Source organism: Abramis brama, assembly GCF_963993115.1.
Source record: "Abramis brama genome assembly, chromosome: 12".
Classification (NCBI taxonomy): domain Eukaryota; kingdom Metazoa; phylum Chordata; class Actinopteri; order Cypriniformes; family Leuciscidae; genus Abramis; species Abramis brama.
This window is the reverse complement of record NC_139974.1, coordinates 2,682,424-2,705,985: the sequence shown is the minus strand read 5'-3', so window position 1 is coordinate 2,705,985 and position 23,562 is coordinate 2,682,424. Positions and strand designations below refer to the sequence as shown.

The 23,562-nt window shown below is 41.2% G+C and overlaps 1 protein-coding gene and 1 long non-coding RNA gene across 2 annotated transcripts in view; both read right to left on the bottom strand.

The window, feature by feature from the left end:
• Positions 1 to 23,562, bottom strand: part of LOC311093928 (uncharacterized protein) — a 773,523-nt gene that overhangs the window by 597,099 nt on the left and 152,862 nt on the right. The window lies entirely within an intron of this gene.
• Positions 5,924 to 8,736, bottom strand: LOC311094041. Its single transcript, XR_014608543.1, has 3 exons — positions 8,637 to 8,736; positions 8,473 to 8,544; positions 5,924 to 6,175 (listed from the first exon to the last, which is right to left on the bottom strand). It is a non-coding gene; the product is annotated as an uncharacterized lncRNA (long non-coding RNA).

Genomic DNA, 23,562 nt, shown 5'->3' with positions numbered 1-23,562 from the left:
AGAGCATTAGCAATTAAAGAAAACACACTTCAGCAGAACATGATCAGCTCAAAGTGTCCCAATCATTTTTGGTCCCAAATTTCATAAATGTCACTGGTAGTCACTGTATGAAGAATATTTGGGTATAATATTTCAAAGTTTACTTTATTCTGCTCTCCTCACTTACAGAAATGAACTATAGTGTCCTGCACACACTAGTAGAGAAATATCAAAAATGATATCTGGTGTCTGAATAATTATTGGTTTGACTGTAAATCGCCTGAATTCACAACCACAATATTCAACACACACTCTGAAATGAATCTGACTCTCTGCAGTTGTGGTGTAAAGGGTTTGTGATCAGTGTAATGATACTGGTGTGATGAACACACTTCTCTGATGTCCTCAGGTGTGTGTAGAGCTGAACTGGTGTAAGAACTCTTAATAATGATGGAGGACCGGCTCACACGGAGGACAGCTCTGTACTGTAAAAAGCTCTATATTAATAAAAGTATCTTGTCTTGATTTATGAGCCCAAACACAGTCCAATACAGTAAATTAATGAGGACTGAAAATAAGACATGAAAGTCCATCAAGCGTTCATCTACGGCTCCGCATGATGTAAACTATTCAAACATCCTCTTCATATTTCATTGTATATTTTACTAAACAAAACAAAAACAAAAATTTCTAAACACAGCAAAATATTAAAATATATATTTTCATACAAAAATACATACCAACAAAAATGTTTCTTACAAGAGTGGTTTAATTTTGTTTTTTCTCAACACATACTTGCAGATTCATAGAGATTCTAGAGGGCTACTTGTTTGATATAGGCTACACATACTCACACACTCTCTCTCTCTCACACACACACGTTTCAAGTTTTGAAAAATACAACAACAAACAATAATATTGTTAAATATTATGACAATTGAATTTATAAATATATTAGGGGTGTAACAGCAAACCCTACGTTTTCGATACAGCAAAAAGAAAAGCAATTTTTTTAATATATAAAAATAAACAAAAACTGTGGCACTTTTTTCACTTTACTTTTAATCACCAAAATATGTCTAAGTAATGAAATGAATATTGACGTCATGGCTCAATAAATGTAAATCATTTCTCACAAGCATTTTAAATTATTATTAATAATTAGATTATTTTTATTCAACAATCAATCCTATTTATAGGAATTTATATTAAAAAAATGTACATTTATAATTGTAATTATAATTTTCTCTCTGTAGATCCCATTACACTGAACACATTTGAACACAATTTTAATACAAAATTTCAAGAGTCATTTGTCACACTTACAACAATAAACAGGCCAAACCAGCCTGCTTTTATGAGCTTTTAATGGGAAGCTTGGCATTGCATAACGTCCACAAGTGGCCTATAATCGGGAGTATAACCCGACACTGTAACTCTACTTGAGTCCTCCAAATGTCCATCAGTAAGGCGTGTTCTGTGTTTGTTCTTAATGAAATCCATATCTGAAAATGCAGATTCACACAGGTAAGTTGAGCCAAAAAGACAGGCAACTTTCATCGCTGCTGTGGAAATGTTAATGTATTTCTCTGGGTCAACAAGTTTCCAAAAGTCTGTTGCCCCCTGATGGGCTTTGAGGTTAATGTCACTTTGCAGAGTGAGAATCTCCATCTCACCCTCACTAGAAACCAGGTTAAACGCATCACTTAGTTCTTCAGAAATGTGCAAAAATGTCCACTTGCATGAAAGGATTTGCAATGAATGACACGCATGGTTCCAGACTATCAAAGTCATTGAATCTGTCCTCAAATTCTTGTCCAAGCCTTTTCAGGAGCTCAAAGTAATTGTGTAATGCTCTGTCAAAGACCTCAGATGCAGAATTATTGTTACTTATCATCGACTGCTGATGCAATTTCTTCCTCTGCAAGTACGTGGAGAAAAGGCTGATCTTGGCTTTCACTGATCATCTCACTGATTGTCTTACATTTGCCTTGCAGTTCACAGTTCAAATGATTCAGTTTCACAGTGATGCCAGGCAGGAAGGCAAGGTCCAGTGTCCTGAAGCATGGAGGTGTCCTCCCCTCTGGAGTCCATGAACACTTTGATTTCACACAAAAGTGATAAAAAACGTTGCAAAATCCTTCCTCTGCTCAGCCATCGAATTTCAGTGTGAAGCGATAGGTCACCATGTTCAGCTGACAGCTCCTCCAGAAGATCCTTGAATGACCTGTGCTGTTTCACTATGGACCGGATGCTGTTAATGATTTTAACAACGTGATCAAGTCCCATCACTTTGGCGCTCAGTGCCTGTTGGTGTATAATGCAGTGGTAATGTAGAAACTTTGGGAATTCTGGGTCTCCTCTGCATAGCGCAACGAAGCCTGCATGCGGGCCAGTCATTGCAGGGGCTCCATCAGTTGTTATCGATACCAACTTTTCAAATGGCGCGTTAAGAAATGTTAGAAGTTCCTCTTTCACTGACAAATCACTGAATACCATTCTCAAGTTCAATCAACTTTATTGATCCCACAAGGGGCAACTGATTAAGAGCAGCATGTAAATAACAATAAATAATACAAATCACACGCATTATTCACACAAGTAACAAAGTCCATCAGTCCATCACACACACGCCCACATAACGTACAACAGTACACAGTATTCGTCAGCATGTGCAATTTTTCCCTTCTCCAGGAGCTCTATGCGGAATTTAAAAGTTTGATCGCATAAGGAATGAAAGATTTAGAATGGCGATTCGTCTTACATACCGGGAACGCTTAACGACGCCCAGAAGGTAGCAGAGAGAATTCACCTGCCAAAGCATGACCTGGAGCAGCCAGGATGCTCTTTGCCTTCCGCAGTATTTGCTGGTTACAAAAGACATTTAAGTCTCTCTGTTTTACGCCGATAATTTTAGAGCAAATCTTTACAATGTTATTCAGGCTATTCCTGTCTTTGATGCTCAAATTGTGAAACCAGCAGATAAAAGAAAAATTTAAAAGACTCTCAATAAAAGACTGATAAAATCTGCACAGAATGACCGGCGAGACAGAGAAAGTATTTAGTTTACGAAGAAGGTAAATTCTCTGTTGCCCTTTCTTTGCAATGGTAGCGCTGTTAAGATCAAATCTAAGATGTTCATCAAAGACAGTGCCCAAGTATTTATATGAGGAGACAATTTCAACCTTTGCATTATGTATAGTGCTCTCAAAAACAATATCTCGATTTCTCCTGAAGTCAATAATTATTTCTTTAGTTTTAGATACATTTAGTTCTAAACAGTGGTTATCACACCATGAGATGAATTCATTTAGAGCTTTTCCATGATCCGATGCTGGACTTTGTAATAGTGACAGCAACACAGTGTCATCGGAAAATTTAACCAGGTAGCTGTTCTCCTGGGTATTTCTACAGTCATTTGTGTACATAATAAAAAAAAGGGGTGAAAGTACACACCCTTGAGGTAGTCCTGTAGAGAGCAGTAAGGGATCTGATAGATTGCCATTTACTGCTACCCTCTGTTCTCTGGCGGTTAGAAAATCTAAAATCCATGAAACAAGTTGATGAGGTAGGTTGAAATCACTTAACAGCTTGTTAATTAAAATATATGGTTGTACTGTATTAAAAGCTGATGAAAAATCTGCAAACAGTAGCCTTGCATGTGATTTTGGTTTATCTAAGTGCTTGTATATGCTGTTCAAGATAAACAGCTTTGCGTCTTCCACTCCCCTCCCTGTTTGATAAGCGAATTGCAGGGGATCTAATCTCTCCTCTATAGATGTTTGCACTAAATGTTTAATAATTTTTTCAAATACCTTCATAATTAACGAAGTTAGAGCAACAGGCCTAAAATCGTTTAGTGTCCCTGGTTTGCTAATCTTTTTAGGAACTGGAATCACTATAGATGATTTCCAAAGAGTGGGAACCACACTACACTTCAGTGACATCTGAAAGATGTGCTGGAATATGCTGCTCAGTTGATCAGCACAATAGCGCAGTGTCCGCCCGCAAAGCAAATCAGGGCCAGGTGCCTTCCTTATATTTACTCTCTTCAGATGGTCCCTAACGTACTCTTGACTGATAGTGATCTCATTTTGAGACAATATTGTTTCTCCTATACCAGTAACGTTTCTAGAAGGGTCGTTTTTTTCAAAACGAGAATAAAAAGTATTAAAAGCGTTCGGGAGATTAGCATCAATTGTCCCCGTAATTGTTATAGGTTTCCTCCTGTCTCCATTTCCCTGGGTGACTGAGGACATTTCTTTAATTCCCCTCCACGCCGCCCGAAGGTCTCCACTGCTATACTTGTGCTCTATCTTATCCTTATACGCCCTTTTTGCTTTCCTTATCCCATTCCTTACTTCTCTATTAATTTCTATCTTTTCCTGGCTACTCCCTGTATAAAAAAAACCGTTTCTTTTTATTTAGAATGCTCTATAATTCTTTAGTAACCCATGGTTTATTGTTAGGGAATATTGTTATATTTTTACATGGGATATTACTGTCTACACAGAAAGATATATACGATGTCACAGCTTGTGTTAGTTCATTTAGATCATTGCAGGAGCTGTAAAACACGTCCCAGTCTGTACATTCAAAACATGCCTGTAAGCTGGCAATGCTATTTTCTGTCCAGCATTTCACTGTTTTTACAGTCTTCTCTTGTCGCTTGCAGATGGGACTATAAGTAGGTATCAGAAGGACACTGTTATGGTACGATGCGCCAAAAGCAGGCTTGGGCATAGATTTAAAAGCGCCAGGTACTGAGCCTAGGCACAGGTCAAGAGTAGTATTGTTCTTAGTTGTTGCACAGGTGATATACTGCTCGTACGTTTTTAGTGTCTTGTGAATCTGGCAACGGTTAAAATCTCCCATAATAAATTTAGGAGCATCTGGTGATATCGCATCGAGTCTGTTAGTCACTTCTGAGATTAAGTGAGCGGCTGTGGAGGCGTTTGCGAGCGGGTGTATATACACCAGGGTGAAGAAAAGCTGGGGAAACTCCCTTGGAAGATAGAAGGGGCGAAGAGAGATAGAGAGTAGCTCGAGATCCGGAGTACAAATTTCCTCTCGAACAGTAACGGTGTTACAGTACCTCTCATTGATGTAGAAGCAGACTCCTCCCCCGGTGGATTTGTTTGTTATTACAGGTGACCGATCCATGCGCACCGGGCACCCGAAGCCGCTAATGCGCAGATCCTCATCCCTGTCAGCCTCTCCCAACCACGTCTCCGTAAAAGCCAGCATGCATGTGTCCCTGAAGTCGCGCTTAAACTTAGCATAAGCCTCCAGTTCATCGACTTTGTTGCGGATGGATTGTATATTGGAGAGAAGGATGGAGGGGAGCGGAGGGAGCCGGCGTCTATCGGCCAACCCGCATCTCCATAGTCGGCGTTGGACACCCCCTCTCCTACCTCTCTTCCTCTTCCTTCGATGATTTTTGGGAGCTTTGTCAATATCCTCTGTTCCCACACTGTCCTTGCTGCAAGCCAGATATGGGCTGTTGTCCCTAGTAGCGGGTGCGAATGGACGGAGTTCGAGCAATAGCTCACGGGAGTAGATAATCCTGTGACCAGCCCCGCCGTCGTCATCGCTTCTCCAAGTAACGCGATTAAGAAGTGTAATCAAGACGATCAAGTAGATGCAATTCATGGCTCCAGGTTGACAAAAATGTTCTAGAGTTTTTAAAAAATGCACATCAACGTAAAAGTGTACTTAAAAGAACATAAAAGAACAACAACAACAACAATCAGGCGTTCGGCATTCACGCTGCTCATGGGTCGCACGTCAGGTAGAGTGCCCCCGGAAGGTAACTTGAGGTAACATGGTTTTCATTCTGATGAAAACCATGAGCTGCGCTGTACTTCTAGATCCACAGATTCATCACACTGGATGGAGAACCATTTGCACAAACCCAAGTCTTTCTCCAGCTGCTCATGACTCGTCTCGCAATAGTGTTAGCCCCGAGTTGAACATCGCAGACTGAGGACATTATGTCATTTCCATTCTTGTGATCTTTAAACAGAGTGTTGGTTATCACAGTCATTGCTCCCTTGACAATTTCACCATCAGAGAAAGGTTTTTTGTGCTTTCCCCCTCGAGTAATCTCTGTGGAGACATCTGTGTATCACGACACCAGTCAGAACCAGCAGAACCAGCAGAAACACAGTCAGTTCAACCAGCAAAATCCAATGATCTACAGGTGAAGGAAAAAGTGGGAAGAGTTTTTTTTTTTTTTTTTTACGGTTTATAGGGCACCTATTATGCCCCTTTTCACAAGATGTAAAATAAGTCTCTGATGTCCCCAGAGTGTGTATGTGAAGTTTCAGCTCAAAATACCCAACAGATCATTTTTTACAGCATGTTTAAATTGTCATTTTTTGGGGCTCAGAAAAACGCGCTGTTTTAGTGTGTGCCCTTTAAATGCAAATGAGGTGCTGCTGCACGGCCCAGGGGGCGGAGCTGCACGAGCTCGCGCTCAGTCTCTCAGGACTGGTGATAATATCAGAAACTCTCAGTAACGATGTTCATTTCGACCCGGAGTCGGACAATAATGCCTGCAGAGTCAGAGTGCTGTATAGAGATGGAACAGGTATAGTTTAGTTTAATTACGGTTATAATGTATTTGTCATCTGCTTGTATGTATCCACTAATAGCCTACAAGTCTGCTGTTTCGGACCAGGTCCGAATGATGATCAAAAATATACTGATGAGTTTAATAAGGTTTATTGTACATCACACAAAAGATGAAGCGTCAGTTTTACTTCAGAGAATCACCGTATGAGCTGAGTAAACACAGTATAAGAAGTGCGCAAGTACATAAACGAATTTCGGTAGAGTTAGGGGAGCATTTTCTTTAAAAACAAAATAATTCCACCACGTCTTCAGCGGCTGCCTCAGATTTCGGGAGTAAATAGAGAGAGCTACGTGGATTAATACATCCAGCCACACAACACCGCTTACATTCTCGTCAGTGCAGCAATAGCGGATGTGTTCAACTCGCTGTGAACTCGATCAGGGCGGGTCTATGTTAAAACGGCAGTGTCAGTCAACACTCGTGGGCGGGGCCTGTGGCTAAAGCTGCATTCTGAACACAGGTCGTTGGGAGACACTGCTGAAGATTTATGGAGATTAAAGGGGTGGTTGATTATGATTTGACTTTTCTAACTTTAGTTAGTGTGTAATGTTGCTGTTTGAGCATAAACAACATCTGCAAAGTTACAACTTTCAAAGTTTAAAGCAAAGGGAGATATTTGCTTTTAAAGAAATCAATTTCTAAGAACTACAGAAAACGGCCAGTAGGGACTACACGGCATTCCTGCGGGCTTGCTGACATCACTAAGCCCAATATTTACATAAACCACTCCTCCGATGAAGGATTCGCACAACGGCTAGTCCTGAAAGATGGAGCAGTTCCAACTTTAAAAACAGAAACTGTTTACGGGCCACAACCTGTAAGTATGATTTATTTTTCGTCGTTGTGTTTTCCTGTAAAAGTTCGTATTGTTAATTGCACGTTGTAGCTAGGAAGTAAACGAAGGACAACGCTGTTTGGCTCCACAAATCAGTTTGTTAAATGCTAACGTTAATTAATTCATACTTATCCGACAAACACATACAAACTTCTGTTTAATATCACCAGCGCAGCGAACTTGGAATGTTCATGGTTGTTGTCGTTTATGTGATCATTGTAAATTATTCTTTGATTATAGCTTTTATGTATTGTTTATCTACATGCTTGTTTACCTACAGGCATGCTAAACATGGTTTTGTGTTTGATTTGGCTACTGTTGTAAAGCCAGTGTTTAGTGTTCGTATTGGATTAATAGTTCAGGCGACAGATATTTAGCTACAATCGTTCTAAATATAAAAAAGTAACAGTGTCATATAGCGATCTGCAGTCTTAAAAAACATACCTTTCTGAAACGTTCTTTAATAGCCGTTCTTGAGCAGGTTCTGCTCGATCCTCTCCACTAACATTCTCTGGGTCTGATTCGGGCTCAAACTGGTATGGCAATATTGACGCCGTTGTTTACTGAAGCACAAACTACCGGTAAAGATAAGGGGGCGTGACGTTTACGACCTACTTGGCGGTTAGCGAATCACAACACACTGAGCCAGCCAACCAATCTGAGCCCATTGCGTATTTTGAAGGAGGGGGCTTCATAGAACGCGGAAATCATCCGACCGTTTTTACAAGGAGGGACAGAGCAGTGTAGAATAATGGTATAATTTGTGAAAAATAATGCGAATTTTTAAAAACGAAGCATGAACACATGTTACAGTGAACCCCACAAACACAATCAAGCCTTCGAAAAAAGGCGTTTTACCACCCCTTTAATAAAAAAGGAGTGAGTGGATTTTTATCACTATTGGGTGGTTGTGTACACACACTGCCAACACACATTTATGTCCAAACAGCAGCAAAAGTGAATTTTGCATAATAGGTCCCCTTTAAGAACTTTGATTAAGAATGCCTCATGTTTTACTCACTTCGATGTTCAGTGTCGTCAGTTTTGTCTTCATCTGTGTCGATCAGATTTCCCTTCCAGCCTAGAACAGATTCTGTACAGAATATTGAAAGGTTAGTCGTGCAGTTTAGGATTAATTTACTGATTAAACATAATATCTCTCCTCATCCACTGATCTTCTCTCACCTGTGACTGAGACTGTGATCAAGGTTTCTCCTTCATAATCCAGAACTCTGTATGTTCCAGTGTCAGTGACTGTAAACTCATTAATGATCAGAGTCTCGTCACTGACGGGCAGTCCATTAATCATTATTATAATAGTGTCATTTAATCAAGACCATAATCACATATAGGATTGAGGGACCAGATGTAAACACTGGAAAACCCCAATCCACTCTGAATATTAAGCTTGTCCGCTTCAGTGTTTCTGCTGTTTCTAGTCCTGCACACAATACCAACACTATTAGAGGAGATCCAGAAACACATGATGATGGTTTGATCAGTTTTGACTTTACCATGAATATGAAGATGATACTGCAGGATCTCTCGCTTCACTTCTGTCTGATCATTATTGTAATAAACATGTATAAGGCATTTTCCAGCGTCACTGTAGATCAGATCCTTGATGACGACTAGGGGTGTCACGATTCTCCAAATCCTCGATTCGATTACATTTTCGATTCTAAGGTCACGATTCGATTCGATTCTCGATTTTTACAATTTTTTTTTTTTTTTTTAAGCACAGGTTGCTACCAGTTTTAGACTAGACTAGGGCTGGGCGGTATGACCAAAATTCTTTTTTCACGAAATGACTAATTTTATTTCACAGTAACAATATATTTCACGATATAGTTATGCTATTCTGGAGAAATCGACAAAAAGGGCTTTATGTATAATAAATAAACCCAAATAGCCTACTTTAGAAATGAAAAGTACTTCACCTTGTTTGATTGTCTTTTTCTTTTATTTGGTAAATAATTTATTTGGTAAACTATTTTGATAGCTAAATATATTAAACAAAACACTCTCATCAACTTTTAGATGAACTGCCCCCAGCTGATTGATATTAAATACAACTCGTATGTGCAATTAAACTTTAAAGAAAGTATTGCTGAATAACTTTTCAATCTCATGTTATTGTTTCACTTCATCATTCAGTTTATAATATCTTCAGAAAAGTTCAGAAGTGACTAGAAGGAGAGCAGCAGTAATAAAAACCTTACAGCAGCTACTGTTAGCATTGACTAAGTAGTTATATTAAATTATACACACCTTGTAACTGTCATTATTTTACCATAGCATGATAGCCCGGTGAACCGCGCTCCCTCTCGGTGCGTGTGCACGCGCGCGTCTTTTGTATCAGTAAAATACGATCGAGTTTGAGCGTCTTCAAGTTGTAGGTTAATCACGTTTTGAATCAAATGAAGATTTTATCAGGTGGTTCAGTGGCCAATTGTTTGGATTTAGAAAATATAACGCGCGCTGTACATTTTGCCTCAGATACAGGATAATATTATACATTCGCTTTAACTAGCAGGCTGTTCATTACCATGGCAACCGCTTGCGCATCCTTTCTGAACGTAACTGCACATAATAGACAGATAGATACATTATATAAGGTTATTTCAATTCGTTAGAAGAATATTGATATATGAACTTCTTGTCAAGTGCGAACTTGTCTGTACTTCTGTTCTTGTGGACTTGTGAAACGTCATCAGTCGCTGCCCTAGTACTGTTCCAATTCAAAGTTCACATCTAGCCAAGTCCAGTTCGAATCCCCGGATGTGTTCTTGATCCGCCCCTTTTACCGAGGATGCATCGAGAGGTGACTTGTGCGAACTTGAGACAGCCAGGTATCCCAGAATGCATCGCACACCAACCAGCAAGCGTCAATAACAGAAGAGAAACCCCGCGTAATTTAAAAATACTGCTATAATTGTGTCATGAAATGTAGTTTTAAGAGTATTTCAGGCGAGAATGTAGTTGTTTAAAGCTCAAATCTTTGGTTTATTTATAAAGATAGCACCTATTTGAAAATTTGATCTGACGTTTTCGGAGTTGTGAGAACCAGGCAATCGGACGCGCGGCGCTCGTACCCCGCCGAGAACAGCCTTTCCTCGGCTACTGCTGCTGACTTGCCGCTGGCTCGGATGTCTCTAGTCTAGTGGTTTAACATGAGATATAAATCGTCTTCTGTATATCTAACAGGCGATTTATTTATTTTATTTGTCTCATTAATGTATAATTTGTTCCCTGGCAAAACGTTTTAGCTGAGGGCAAAGTGAAGTTTCATAACTCTATTTAACGTTAGTCTATTTAACTTTAATGATGTAGCCTAGAGAGCTGACTTATGTTTGACTGAATCGTTTGCTTTATTATTGTATAGCTTCTTATACCTTTTAGGCTACTTATACTTTTAGAATGGCTATTATTGATTATTGATCATTAAAACTGACATTTAACAAAAAAAAAGGTTATGTCATTTTATTTTATATATTTAAAACATCAAATATTTTATTATAGCCTACATGTTGCCTACATTCTCTTCACTGTATATACATATATGACACAACCTTTTCTCTTTTTGCTAAATGTTCGTTTTAATGATCAATATTATAATGTTTTTATTCATCATATTTTTAAAATGAAAACAAAGAGTCAGGGTTGTGCTTTATATTTCGTGTTGTTGTAAATATGCAGTTAAGATAATCAATTGCGTTGCCTGAACCACATTTGTGTGGCCATTATGTTAAAGTTTTTTTTTAAATGAAAATGAAAAGAGGCAAAGGTGGTTTATAACATATTTTGTTTTATTTGTAGCCTATAAAGAGATAACCGGAGTAGCCAGAGCGAGCTGCATGAGTGACACTATCAAGTACGCTGCTGTTCCGTTTCAGAATTATCGGACTTGTGTCCTCCCGTCCTCGGGAGTTCGTTCTCCTTAGTCGAACTTGTCAGTCCGAACTACCACTCAAGTCCGAACTTTGCGTACTTGGTATTGAGAAACGGCTTAAGCCCCGTTGCGAGCGTACGTCCCTCTTAACTTTCCGGGTGCTGCACTGCGCTCTAGTTGACTTCTGTTCGTTTATATACTGTCTATGCTTCTGTTCTGCAGGCCGACCGGACGTGACATGGGGGCGTGGCAGTATCGACGATTCAATTTTTTCATTCGATGATCGAGGTTGTTGTTTAATTTCGATCGATTTCGATACAAAATCGAAATCGTGACACCCTTAATGACGACGTCACATGATCCTTCTTTAAACACTCGACCGCTGCAGTTTTTCTTCTCACACACACGGATGATTTTAGACCGACTCTTTAATCTGATCTCCACAATCTCTCTGTCCTCAGATCCACATGATAGAGTGACGTTTCCTCCCTTTATTCCTGACACAGCTTTAGTGGAGGATCCTGCAAATACACACAGCAATATTCACTCAGTACACACTAGCAATACTGGAAAATAAATGTCTTTCATTTGATCAATATGATCTTAAATATTCTAGTGGAGTTATTTTAATAAACTGGATTAAAATAAATAAATAAATGAAGGCAACAAGTAGCCACAAATATTAGAAGTGCCACATTACACATGTTTCAAATGTTGATGACAGTTTAAACCTAGAGATGAGCTGAGAGACACAACAGAAAAACAATCCACTAGAATAACTTTAGCTAGAAACTAAAAATAATAATAATTAAATAAATGACACTGACCGCTATAACTGATAAAGCACAGCAGAAGAAGGAGAAGAAGAAGAATCATCCTGATGAGAAAACAGAAGGTTTGTTATGTGACAGATACACACATTATACACTCACTTTTATTTTAGTTACACATGTTCATCCACATGTGGATCCTACATAATTAAAAAATATCAAACTATAATCAAAGAGTACAGAAGCCCAAGAGGCGAAACTCAATAGAACGCTCCATAGCAACACTTGCCCCCATGACGTGACGGCGCCGCCGCCATTATGGACTGAAGACTGAAGGAAAACGCCGAAAAATAATGGAAGTCAATGGCAGTGAACCAACTTAACATAACAAAAACTTAACATAACTTAATTTTTTCTGGCCGTCATATCTAAATATGAAAACAATTTAAAATACATTAATGAGGATGACCGACGTTAAATGACAGAAATATACGTCTATGTGTTGGTTATGCATGGCCTAATTACCCTTAGGAAAATAGTATTTAGGGACAAAATATTACTATAGAAGTACTATAAGACTACTATAGAAATACTATAGTGGCTCTAGGATATTATAGATACAGAACATAACATACTTCTGTGATGTTCTGTAATACCTCTATAATATATTAAAGCTGCTATAGTATTTCTATAGTAGTCTTATCGTAATTCTATAGTATGTCCCAAATTACTATAGTATTCCTATAAGATTACTATAATATTTTGTCCCAAAATACTATAAGATTCCTATAGTACTTTTTCGTAAGGGTATGTCCCCCACCGAATCAGCTTCATTAGCCTAACACTTACGGTTTGCAAAGATACAATTATAAAATTACTGCAAACCTTTAATCTATCAATATTTATGTTCTATTATGCATTTTCCTTGTTATATGAATAACAGAAATTCATGAAATAATATGCAGACACACAGTAATAAGATATTTATTCAAATGTTGATTTTGAAATTAGTGAACATCACCATATGATTTAGAAAAATAAATAAATAAATAAAATTATAAATGAGCATTTCTAAAGACAGTTAATCTTTTACATAGACTATCACAAAAATATTAACAACTTGTTTTTTCAAAATCTTCAGTGAAAGTGCACACAGTGAACGTTTCAATGGCAAGAACAAAAACAATCTGTGAATGTCCTATTACAGGCGGAAAGGTACAAAAAATATGTGCGACCTAGCAAGTGCACACATGAACTATAAACAGTACTAAAATGGAAGTGGTGCCATAAGATCACAGTAATTAATCAGACACCACCATCTATTTAGTACGTTTTTTTGTATTTGTTTCTTTTTGTGAGAGAAGAGGCATTGATTTTGCCATTGACTGGCGCAGAAGCTTTCAGTCCATAATGGCGGACGCACCTCCGCAGCGCCATCTACAGACTGTTACCCATAACACAACAGAGTTTCGCCTCTTGGGAGTAGTATGAAGCTGCAGACTCGGAGCCTGCTGCATCTCAAGCGTGCCGCACAAGCCCTGAAAAGTGAAGCCAAAACGTCTCGATCGCCCCCCGGTGGCTGGTCCTAGTATAGGTCATAAGCCCCGCCTCCCCATGTTATTCAACGGGACGTGAGACCAACTAAACAATTAAATTACAGTTCAAATATATTTTTTCCAAAGGTGGTTTCTTTCATTTGCTGTCGTTTTTATCACGCTGATGTAAGTTCAAGTGTCTGTTTCAAAAATAAGTTGGTGTTTAGTTAGTTACGTGATGCGGTGGTGTAACGTCATGATTGACAGCTGTGATTGACAGGTTCTCGAGCGAAGTAGTCACTGAAGCACCAACGGACATTATTTTCGGGATCTTCGAAGGACTGAGGAGATTGTATTTACTTTATTTTAACAAGCCTCTTGTCGTACTGCAATACATTTTTTTAAAAAGTGTGCAGAATCCACTCTCCCTGAGTGCATTCTGAGAGAGTGAGGGCGGAGCGTTGATTTCGCGGCTTTACTTCCTGCTCACTACTGCGCGGGTCTGGCCCCGAGATCGCCACTGCGCGGGTCTGGTCCCGAGATCGCCACTGCGCAGGTCTGGCCCCGAGATCGCTACTGCGCAGGTCTGGCCCCGAGATCGCTACTGCGCAGGTCTGGCCCCGAGATCGCTACTGCGCGGGTCTGGTCCCGAGATCGCTACTGCGCGGGTCTGGTCCCGAGATCGCCACTGCGCAGGTCTGGCCCCGAGATCGCCACTGCGCAGGTCTGGCCCCGAGATCGCCACTGCGCAGGTCTGGCCCCGAGATCGCTACTGCGCGGGTCTGGCCCCGAGATCGCTACTGCGCGGGTCTGGCCCCGAGATCGCTACTGCGCGGGTCTGGTCCCGAGATCGCCACTGCGCAGGTCTGGCCCCGAGATCGCTACTGCGCAGGTCTGGCCCCGAGATCGCTACTGCGCAGGTCTGGCCCCGAGATCGCTACTGCGCAGGTCTGGCCCGCCCCGAGATCGCTACTGCGCAGGTCTGGCCCCGAGATCGCTACTGCGCAGGTCTGGTCCCGAGATCGCTACTGCGCAGGTCAGGTCCCGAGATCGCCACTGCGCGGGTCTGGCCCCGAGATCGCTACTGCGCGGGTCTGGTCCCGAGATCGCTACTGCGCAGGTCAGGTCCCGAGATCGCCACTGCGCGGGTCTGGTCCCGAGATCGCTACTGCGCAGGTCAGGTCCCGAGATCGCCACTGCGCGGGTCTGGCCCCGAGATCGCTACTGCGCGGGTCTGGTCCCGAGATCGCCACTGCGCAGGTCTGGCCCCGAGATCGCTACTGCGCGGGTCTGGCCCCGAGATCGCCACTGCGCGGGTCTGGTCCCGAGATCGCTACTGCGCAGGTCAGGTCCCGAGATCGCCACTGCGCAGGTCTGGCCCCGAGATCGCTACTGCGCGGGTCTGGCCCCGAGATCGCCACTGCGCGGGTCAGGTCCCGAGATCGCCACTGCGCAGGTCTGGCCCCGAGATCGCTACTGCGCGGGTCTGGCCCCGAGATCGCCACTGCGCGGGTCTGGTCCCGAGATCGCTACTGCGCAGGTCAGGTCCCGAGATCGCCACTGCGCAGGTCTGGCCCCGAGATCGCTACTGCGCGGGTCTGGTCCCGAGATCGCCACTGCGCAGGTCTGGCCCCTGAGATCGCTACTGCGCAGGTCTGGCCCCGAGATCGCTACTGCGCAGGTCTGGTCCTGAGATCGCTACTGCGCAGGTCTGGTCCCAAGATCGCTACTGCGCAGGTCAGGTCCCGAGATCGCCACTGCGCGGGTCTGGTCCCGAGATCGCTACTGCGCAGGTCTGGCCCCGAGATCGCCACTGCGCAGGTCAGGTCCCGAGATCGCCACTGCGCGGGTCTGGTCCCGAGATCGCTACTGCGCAGGTCTGGCCCCGAGATCGCTACTGCGCAGGTCAGGTCCCGAGATCGCCACTGCGCGGGTCTGGTCCCGAGATCGCTACTGCGCAGGTCTGGCCCCGAGATCGCTACTGTGCAGGTCTGGTCCCGAGATCGCTACTGTGCAGGTCAGGTCCCGAGATCGCCACTGCGCGGGTCTGGTCCCGAGATCGCCACTGCGCAGGTCTGGCCCCGAGATCGCCACTGCGCAGGTCAGGTCCCGAGATCGCCACTGCGCGGGTCTGGTCCCGAGATCGCTACTGCGCAGGTCTGGCCCCGAGATCGCTACTGCGCAGGTCAGGTCCCGAGATCGCCACTGCGCGGGTCTGGTCCCGAGATCGCTACTGCGCAGGTCTGGCCCCGAGATCGCTACTGCGCAGGTCTGGTCCCGAGATCGCTACTGCGCAGGTCTGGCCCCGAGATCGCTACTGCGCAGGTCTGGCCCCGAGATCGCTACTGCGCAGGTCTGGTCCCAAGATCACTACTGCGCAGGTCTGGCCCATTTTTTTTGGCACATGCATTAAGCAGGGAACGCAAATATTTATTTGGATAACTTTGAATAAAAAGAGACCGTAATATTGCATCGTAATGTTTTCAATGGCATTTGGATAAGGGTGTTATACGATGGCAGGAGGCGCTGTCTCGAAAAACGAGGGGTCTGAGAATGCGGGACTCTGGGTGCGGGACTGTAGATGCAGCAGGCTCCGAGCATAGATATCATATATAAAGGCTAGATGTCTCGTGCGCGCTGCTGGCCAATGGAGGTCGACGTCCGCACATGGCGGCCATCTTGCCACAGGCAGCTCGCTCACTCGTTTAATGGTGCATGTACTTTTAAATAACCATAACTTGCTCAATTTTCTACCGATTTTCAAACGGTTTGGTTTGTTATAAATGTCAGAGATGTAGTTATGACACTGCATACATACACTGCATACATATGAATAATTATAACATACATGTTCAAGCATTTGGAATTATAGCCAGGTTAATAACGTTTGTAAGAAACCAAACCGTTTGTAAATCCGTCAAGATTTCAGCGAGATAAGAGGATTTGTGTGCGTGCTGATCATTCACTTTAAGTCAAGTCAAGTCATCTTCATTTATATAGCGCTTTTAAAGGAACACTCCACCGTTTTTTTAAATAGGGCTTATTCACTTTCTTTCCTACATTTAGATAGGTGGGCAAATGCATTTTTGTCTCAGTGCATGCATTGTTTTAGTTTGACATGGTCGGCGCTAGCTTAGCTTAGCATAATGAATGGAATCCTTTGTTGCCAGCTAGCATGTCCTGAGTAAAAGTGATATAATTTTTTTTTTTTTAAACACCTAATTACTTCTTGTGGCCTGCGTATTCACAACAAGTACAAATAGCGATGCAGATTAACACTAGGCGATTTCCTAGGCAGATATTGACTTATATATTAAGGACTATATTAGGGGGAAGCACAGGCGAAGCACGCAGTACTCAGGACATGCTAGCTGGCAACAAAGGATTCCATTCATTATGCTAAGCTAAGCTAGCGCCGACCCTGTCAAACTAAAACAATGCATGCACTGAGACAAAAATGCATTTGCCCACCTATCTAAATGTAGGAAAGAAGGTGAATAAGCCCTATTTCAAAAAACGGTGGAGTGTTCCTTTAACAATGTAGATTGTTTCAAAGCAGCTTTACAGAGATAAACGTATAATTTATGGTAACAGAGATTGTTTTGGCTTTATATCGGTTCTTTATTAAAGTTATTTTCCAGCTAAGGTTAATTATGATTGATTCGCTTCCGTCGCAACAATCATTTGTTATTAAATTAGGGGCCGCTAAGCAGAGGTGGGTAGAGTACCCAAAAACTGTACTCAAAAACTGAGTACCCAAAAACTGGAATCATTCATTCACAGACAGCTTACGAAGATGTTCAACTAATAAAGATCTTCATCGCTGGCAAATATATGATGCATTTGAAGATTTGCTCTCACTTGACTGTACTGTAGGTCCACGGCCACTTCATCCAACGCTCTTGATGTCCTTAAATCTTCCTGTTACGACTCCGAGTCGAGTGTGAATTGTAATCGCTTCAGACGATTCAGTGCGTGCAGGAACTGAACAGAATCAGGAACTGAATCATTCAAACTGATTCGCGAACCGATTTAGACAGATCTGCCAACTTGTTTGATGAAGTCTTTGAACAGAATCGACTCAAAAGAGTGATTCATTTGTGAATTGAGCATCGCTCAAGCCCAGAAAAAAAGATACATCGCGCTTGGAATAAACTACGCATTTAACAACACATTGCATTAAAATAAAGTAACGAGAAAGGACGTCGCCCAACGTAACGAAGTAAAAGTACAGTTTTTTCATTAGAAATGTACTCGAGTAAAAGTAATAAGTAAGTACCCACATTCAAATCTACTCTTAAAAGTACAATTTTTCCAAAAAAAATACTCAAGTAAATGTAACGAAGTAAATGTACTTCGTTACTACCCACCTCTGACAGAGACAATGCAACATTGTTAATTAAATGATTTGCATTATAAATGGTTTTACTGTTAAAAAAATATTGTGATGATTCTTTGATATGTTTAATTTTTTTTATTATTGTTCTTGTACTAGTTGTTGATTAAATAATAATAATACACATCATAATGATTGCAATTAGATTAGATATTACTGCCTGTTTTTAATGAAATAATGCACGTACAGTTTCATGGCTGGTAAACCGCTGTCCTGTCAGTCCTCTGGATCACTGCATTGAGACACACTTTCTATTTAGAATAGTTCATAAACTATAATATAAGCTCAGACTTCATACGAATCATGTAAACTTTATATTATTTCTTATAAAGTCTCAGTTTTCGCTATCTATTAATAGTCTGACTTTGGTAGCCAAATAGTTGTCAAATGAACAATGTTATAATGACCAAATAAAAATGCAACAAATGTTCAGACTTGCATTTAAAAGGTAATTAAATTTGATTCACATTTATTTGTATAGCGCTTTTTATAATACACATCGTTTGTATATCGCTTTTTATAATACACATCGTTTGTATAGCGCTTTTTATAACACACATCGTTTCAAAGCAGCTTTACAGAAAATACATGAGTCTACAGTTTACAGTGATCTGTTATCAGAGGAAACTGACTAAGTTATGTATTTCAGAAATGTACATATACAAATCACAGTTAGCTAAAAATGTATTAATTTAAACAATGTAATAATTTAATGCAGAAAACATGAGCTCATTGAAGTAATGAATACTTGTTTGTTAAAAAATGATTATGACATTTAGAAAAATGTAGGATTGGTGCATGTTAATTGCCCGATATCTGGTTTGGACTGTACGACGTTTTGTAAAACCTCAAAATAGTAAGGCATCTGTTCTTCAATCTACAAAGGAAAGTCACGGCAAGTTGCCCGGACCAATATGGCGGCGCCGTTGACGTACGATCCAGCGAGTGAGGCGTCTCGTACAGGGCTGATCTGGGCTCGTGTAGCTCGGCTGATCTGATTTAGATAAGATTTCTCCAAGTGGTGCTCACTCACTGCAGAGTCGAATGACGTCCAGCTCATCCTCTCTGGACGTTTAATGGGGTGGAGGGATAGAGTTGTGGGTATGGTCAAAGCCCGTCTACGGAGAGCCTTGGCACTTCCTATTAGCCCCATTGTATCGATCTTGGTTGCAGTTCCACCAGAATTCCACTGGAGGTGATCGCGGGCAAGTGCAGACTGAATGGGAGTCTATGGGGCTAGACGGCTAAATGTGTCTCTTTCACCCGATCGCGGGCGAGTGCAGAATGAATGCTAGCGTGTTATGGGCAACAACAACTCAACCTGTAAGAAATCGAAAGGACATAAGTACTCGTTCATTCAACTTTCGACCTATAACCCATGTTGAACTTGCAAAACCTACAATAAAATCTGAGATTTCTCAACGGCAATCGGGTGAAAGAGACACATTTAGCCGTCTAGCTCCATAGACTCCCATTCATTCTGCACTCATGGGCGATCGCCCCCAGTGGAGCTCTGGTGGAACTACAACCAAAATTCGGTACAATAGGACTTAATAGGGAGTGTGCAGGCTCTCCGTAGACGGGCTCTAATGATTCCCAGTTGATCCGTAACACCGGCATCAGGGAGCCGCTATCAATTATGCGGGAGACTCCCAGAACTTCTGGGAGACTTGGGATGTCTGCTATAGAGATATTAAAAACTAGAAACTACTATTTAGTTCCCTTAACTGCTTTTGAATTGGAACCGGTATCGTTCAACATCGCAGCACACGAAGCTACAGGCCTCACTGTTAATATCTAATCACATTAACCCTGTCAGGACCAGACAAAGATACCTACTCACATGTAACCGACTGTTCGAGTTCCAGTGTGATGGCATCGCGTCTGAGGATCGACGTCTGAGGATATCTGCACCCTCCTTCCATTAAGTGGACTTTCTCTGGAATACTTGTTGGGACTTGTTAAGACTGAGTACTCTTATTAACACCACTTCATTACCTTATCTCAACATCATTGTGGCTTTTGAATCAAAGCAGGTTGTTTTATCGTTTGGTTATTTTGCGTAGGCCTACGCTGTTTTATTGTGACATATTTACATTTTGTTGACATTGTGAGAAAATAATTCATTCTTTTATTTGACCAATTAATACATTGAGTGAATTTGACTCGTGACTCTGGCTTTTTTACTCCTCTCCTAGTTACTGGACATTAATGGTGTAAATAATCCTCTAAAGTGATTTAGAACCATAATAGCAACCAGTGCATACTACAGCCTTCACTACACTGGGGTGCGTTTCCCGAAAGCATCGTTGGCCAACTATGGTCGCAAGTTCATCGCAATGTCCATTGAACTCTATTGGTAACGAGGGAACTTGCACCCCTGGCCATGGTCTTGGCTAAGCCAAAAATACATGACCCGGCAGCGCCAGGGTTGAAACATCCCCATGTCCTCCAGTAAAATGTAAAACATAAAAATGACAATAACCAATTCTGGCTCAATAGCGGTTTACTCAATTATATCAAATTAATTATCAGGATGGCAGCTGTCCTCTTGCGCAGTTGCTTGGCGCTAAAACGGTGATCAGGAACACCTGCTTACGCAATTAGGAGATCCTACGAGGGCTACATGGTTCAGCCTTCGAAGGACGCAGCATTCACATTGGGACACAACTACTTCTAGAACCTTAAAAGGAAATCAGCCATCTTGGTTCAGTTTACTGGAGTTCAAGGACATGAAAAGGTTAAGATTAGAACCTGACTTCAGTGGGAAACAACAGGAGTAGAGCTAAAGACAACAAGCCCAGAGTTGACAACACCTTTGACCCAAAGCGTGATCATCTGCTGTATATATATACCTCTTAACTCGTTGATTGGGTTGATTAACTGAATGTGCTCCACACGTGTTTAATTAGGTTTGATTATCTTAATTATGTTAATGTGCTCCTCCCGAACTTTGTTAATAAAATATAATTTCTTAATATGCCAAATATGGTAGGGGTTGATCTTTGAGTACTTTGGTTAATGATTCTTGTGTATAAATAGGAGGCTTCTTCCTTATGGTATTATATTGTCTCTGCTTTATCATTTTCTGCAGATAGTCTATCTAAAAACTAATATAATTCTCAGTATTCAGGCCAGTGCTGTAGCAATGCATCACTTCTTTTCCATGATGTTTTCACTGCTAGCCGTTATTGGGCATGTGAGCGCTGACCGATCTTACAGATCTGAGCTGACGGTGAAGAATGGGATGAAGTGGGGAGATTGGGGGCCTGTGGAAATGTGTCCAAGTGGAACATACGCCACAGGGTTTACTTTAAGGGTAAGTTGGGCATTGTTTGCTAATATGGGTGTTGAGTAGTCTGGAAATTCAGACCTAAATCTAAAAGATTAATAGGTCTGGGGTTGAATAATGAAACTCGGCCAGCTCGAGGGGCGGCACCAAGCCTGCATTTGAAAATCTCACAGCACGCAATAGGATAACACTACGACCAATCACAACAATAAATCCCATACACTTTGCTACCTGCGGAGTTAACTGGTAGATTAGACTTTTGGCGTATCTGGTCGGCAAAAACAGCAAAAACGCCCTTCTTGCAAAGGAAGGATTCGAGCGGCGTCTTCTGTTCCTGTTTTAGATAAAAAGCCAAGTCTAACTCGTTCATTGCAGCAGTCAAAGCCGTTTCAAACAACAGAGGGGTATTGCACAAAAGTAGAATTAAGAAAGCCAGGATAACAGAACAGTCGCGGCTTGACCTAGTTTAATCAGTGCATCCTGGCTTAATCCGTTGCACGTTTGCTGAGCCAGGATGAGAACGCGCGGATATGTCAAGCCGGGTGTATATAGTTTGGATAAATGCGCGTTCACGGCATTCTTAAAAAGATCATGAAATCGATCACAGAATCACCGATGCAAAAATGGACAAAACCCGTGCGGCATACTTTTCGCCTAATGAGCAACAGCTTCTTATGGCAACGTATGAAGAAGGGAAACATATAATATGTAAAAAAGGCAATACAGCTGCTGTAATAAAGCAAAGAGAGAATGCTTGGCAAACAATAGCGGACCGATTGAATGCATAAGTAGTCCAAATAACCAGTGCTCCACTGAAACCCTAATTACAATTCAAGGAGTTAGGCCCTACTTGTCATTTTCAAAAATAATTGTATACTTTGCCTTAAATGTGACCAGTGGACATGCATTTAACATGTAGAATAATTGCAAACATCTACCCACTATGTGCATCTATTTGATCTATTTAGTTTATTTTATGTCAATAATCTGTTAAATCTTTTTACTCTTATCAATTTGTATGTAGGTTTTGTTTCTAATTGATTTGATGTAATCTATAATCAGATAATTTGCTCTATTTTTATCCATCTAATAGCCCCACATCATCACATAGCCTTCACCATACCTAGAGATTGGCATGGAGTTCTTTCCATAAGATCATCTCTCAATGCAAATCATTAGGCTAACTGAAATAAAACCATGCCAATCTCTAAGTATGGTGAAGGCTATGTGATGATGTGGGGCTATTTTAATTCCAAAGGCCAAGGGAACTTTATCAGGATGCATAGTATCCTGGATCCATGAAATAACTGGCCTTTAAAAATAAAAATCTGCCTGCCTCTATGGGAATTTAACATAGGGGTGTCCAGACTTATAAACCCTGTATTTTAAGGAAGAACATTTATTTATTTACGATACATTATTCATTCACAAAGAAAATTGGTGTCCTTAAAGGTTGGATTTTTCCTATTTTTTTTTTAATTAAGGCATTAAGTTCAATTTCCAAAAGATTATTTTTTTATTCATCTTTTTAGTCAACTTTAGCATGGGTGTCTAAACTTATGCATAGCACTGTATCTCATCAACTGCAATAAAATATAATATATTGATATTTTTTCTCATTCAACAGTACATTTCTACTCTATACTTGCATATATAGATACATAGTCTATATTCTATTTCTCATTTTGTATTGTATAGTTCTTTTGCACTGTGTTGGCATTCATTGTGGACAGTAAAGTAATAATTGCTCAGGAAAATCTGCTTTCCTCACTGGGTGTATGACAATAAATGCTTTAAATCTCGAATAATATTCATCAAACCTCTGACAGTGAAATGAACAGCAGTTTTCAATAACTAAAATAACAGTATACGCATATACTTAGATGAATGACAGTTTATCTAGTATTTTAATGCAGGACCATGAAGTGACTAAAACACATTAATATCTAGTAGGATTTAGGGAGGAACTAGCCGATAAATCACTAGGATTAATCTTAGCCTGGTTGTTAGCCTGCTCCGGAGCAGGCTAGCTGCAAAGTGTAAATCTCCATAGTAACTTAATGTAGATTAATTTAGCCTCCCTTCATGCAACCGAGTCAGGGCTAAATTCAGCCAGGATAACTGGAAAATCCCAGCTTAATCCCTTATCTTGCTTTTGTGCAATACTCCTCTGGTGTTCATCCATAGCCATCTTGCAATGTTTACTAATGACTTTGACGTCACAGC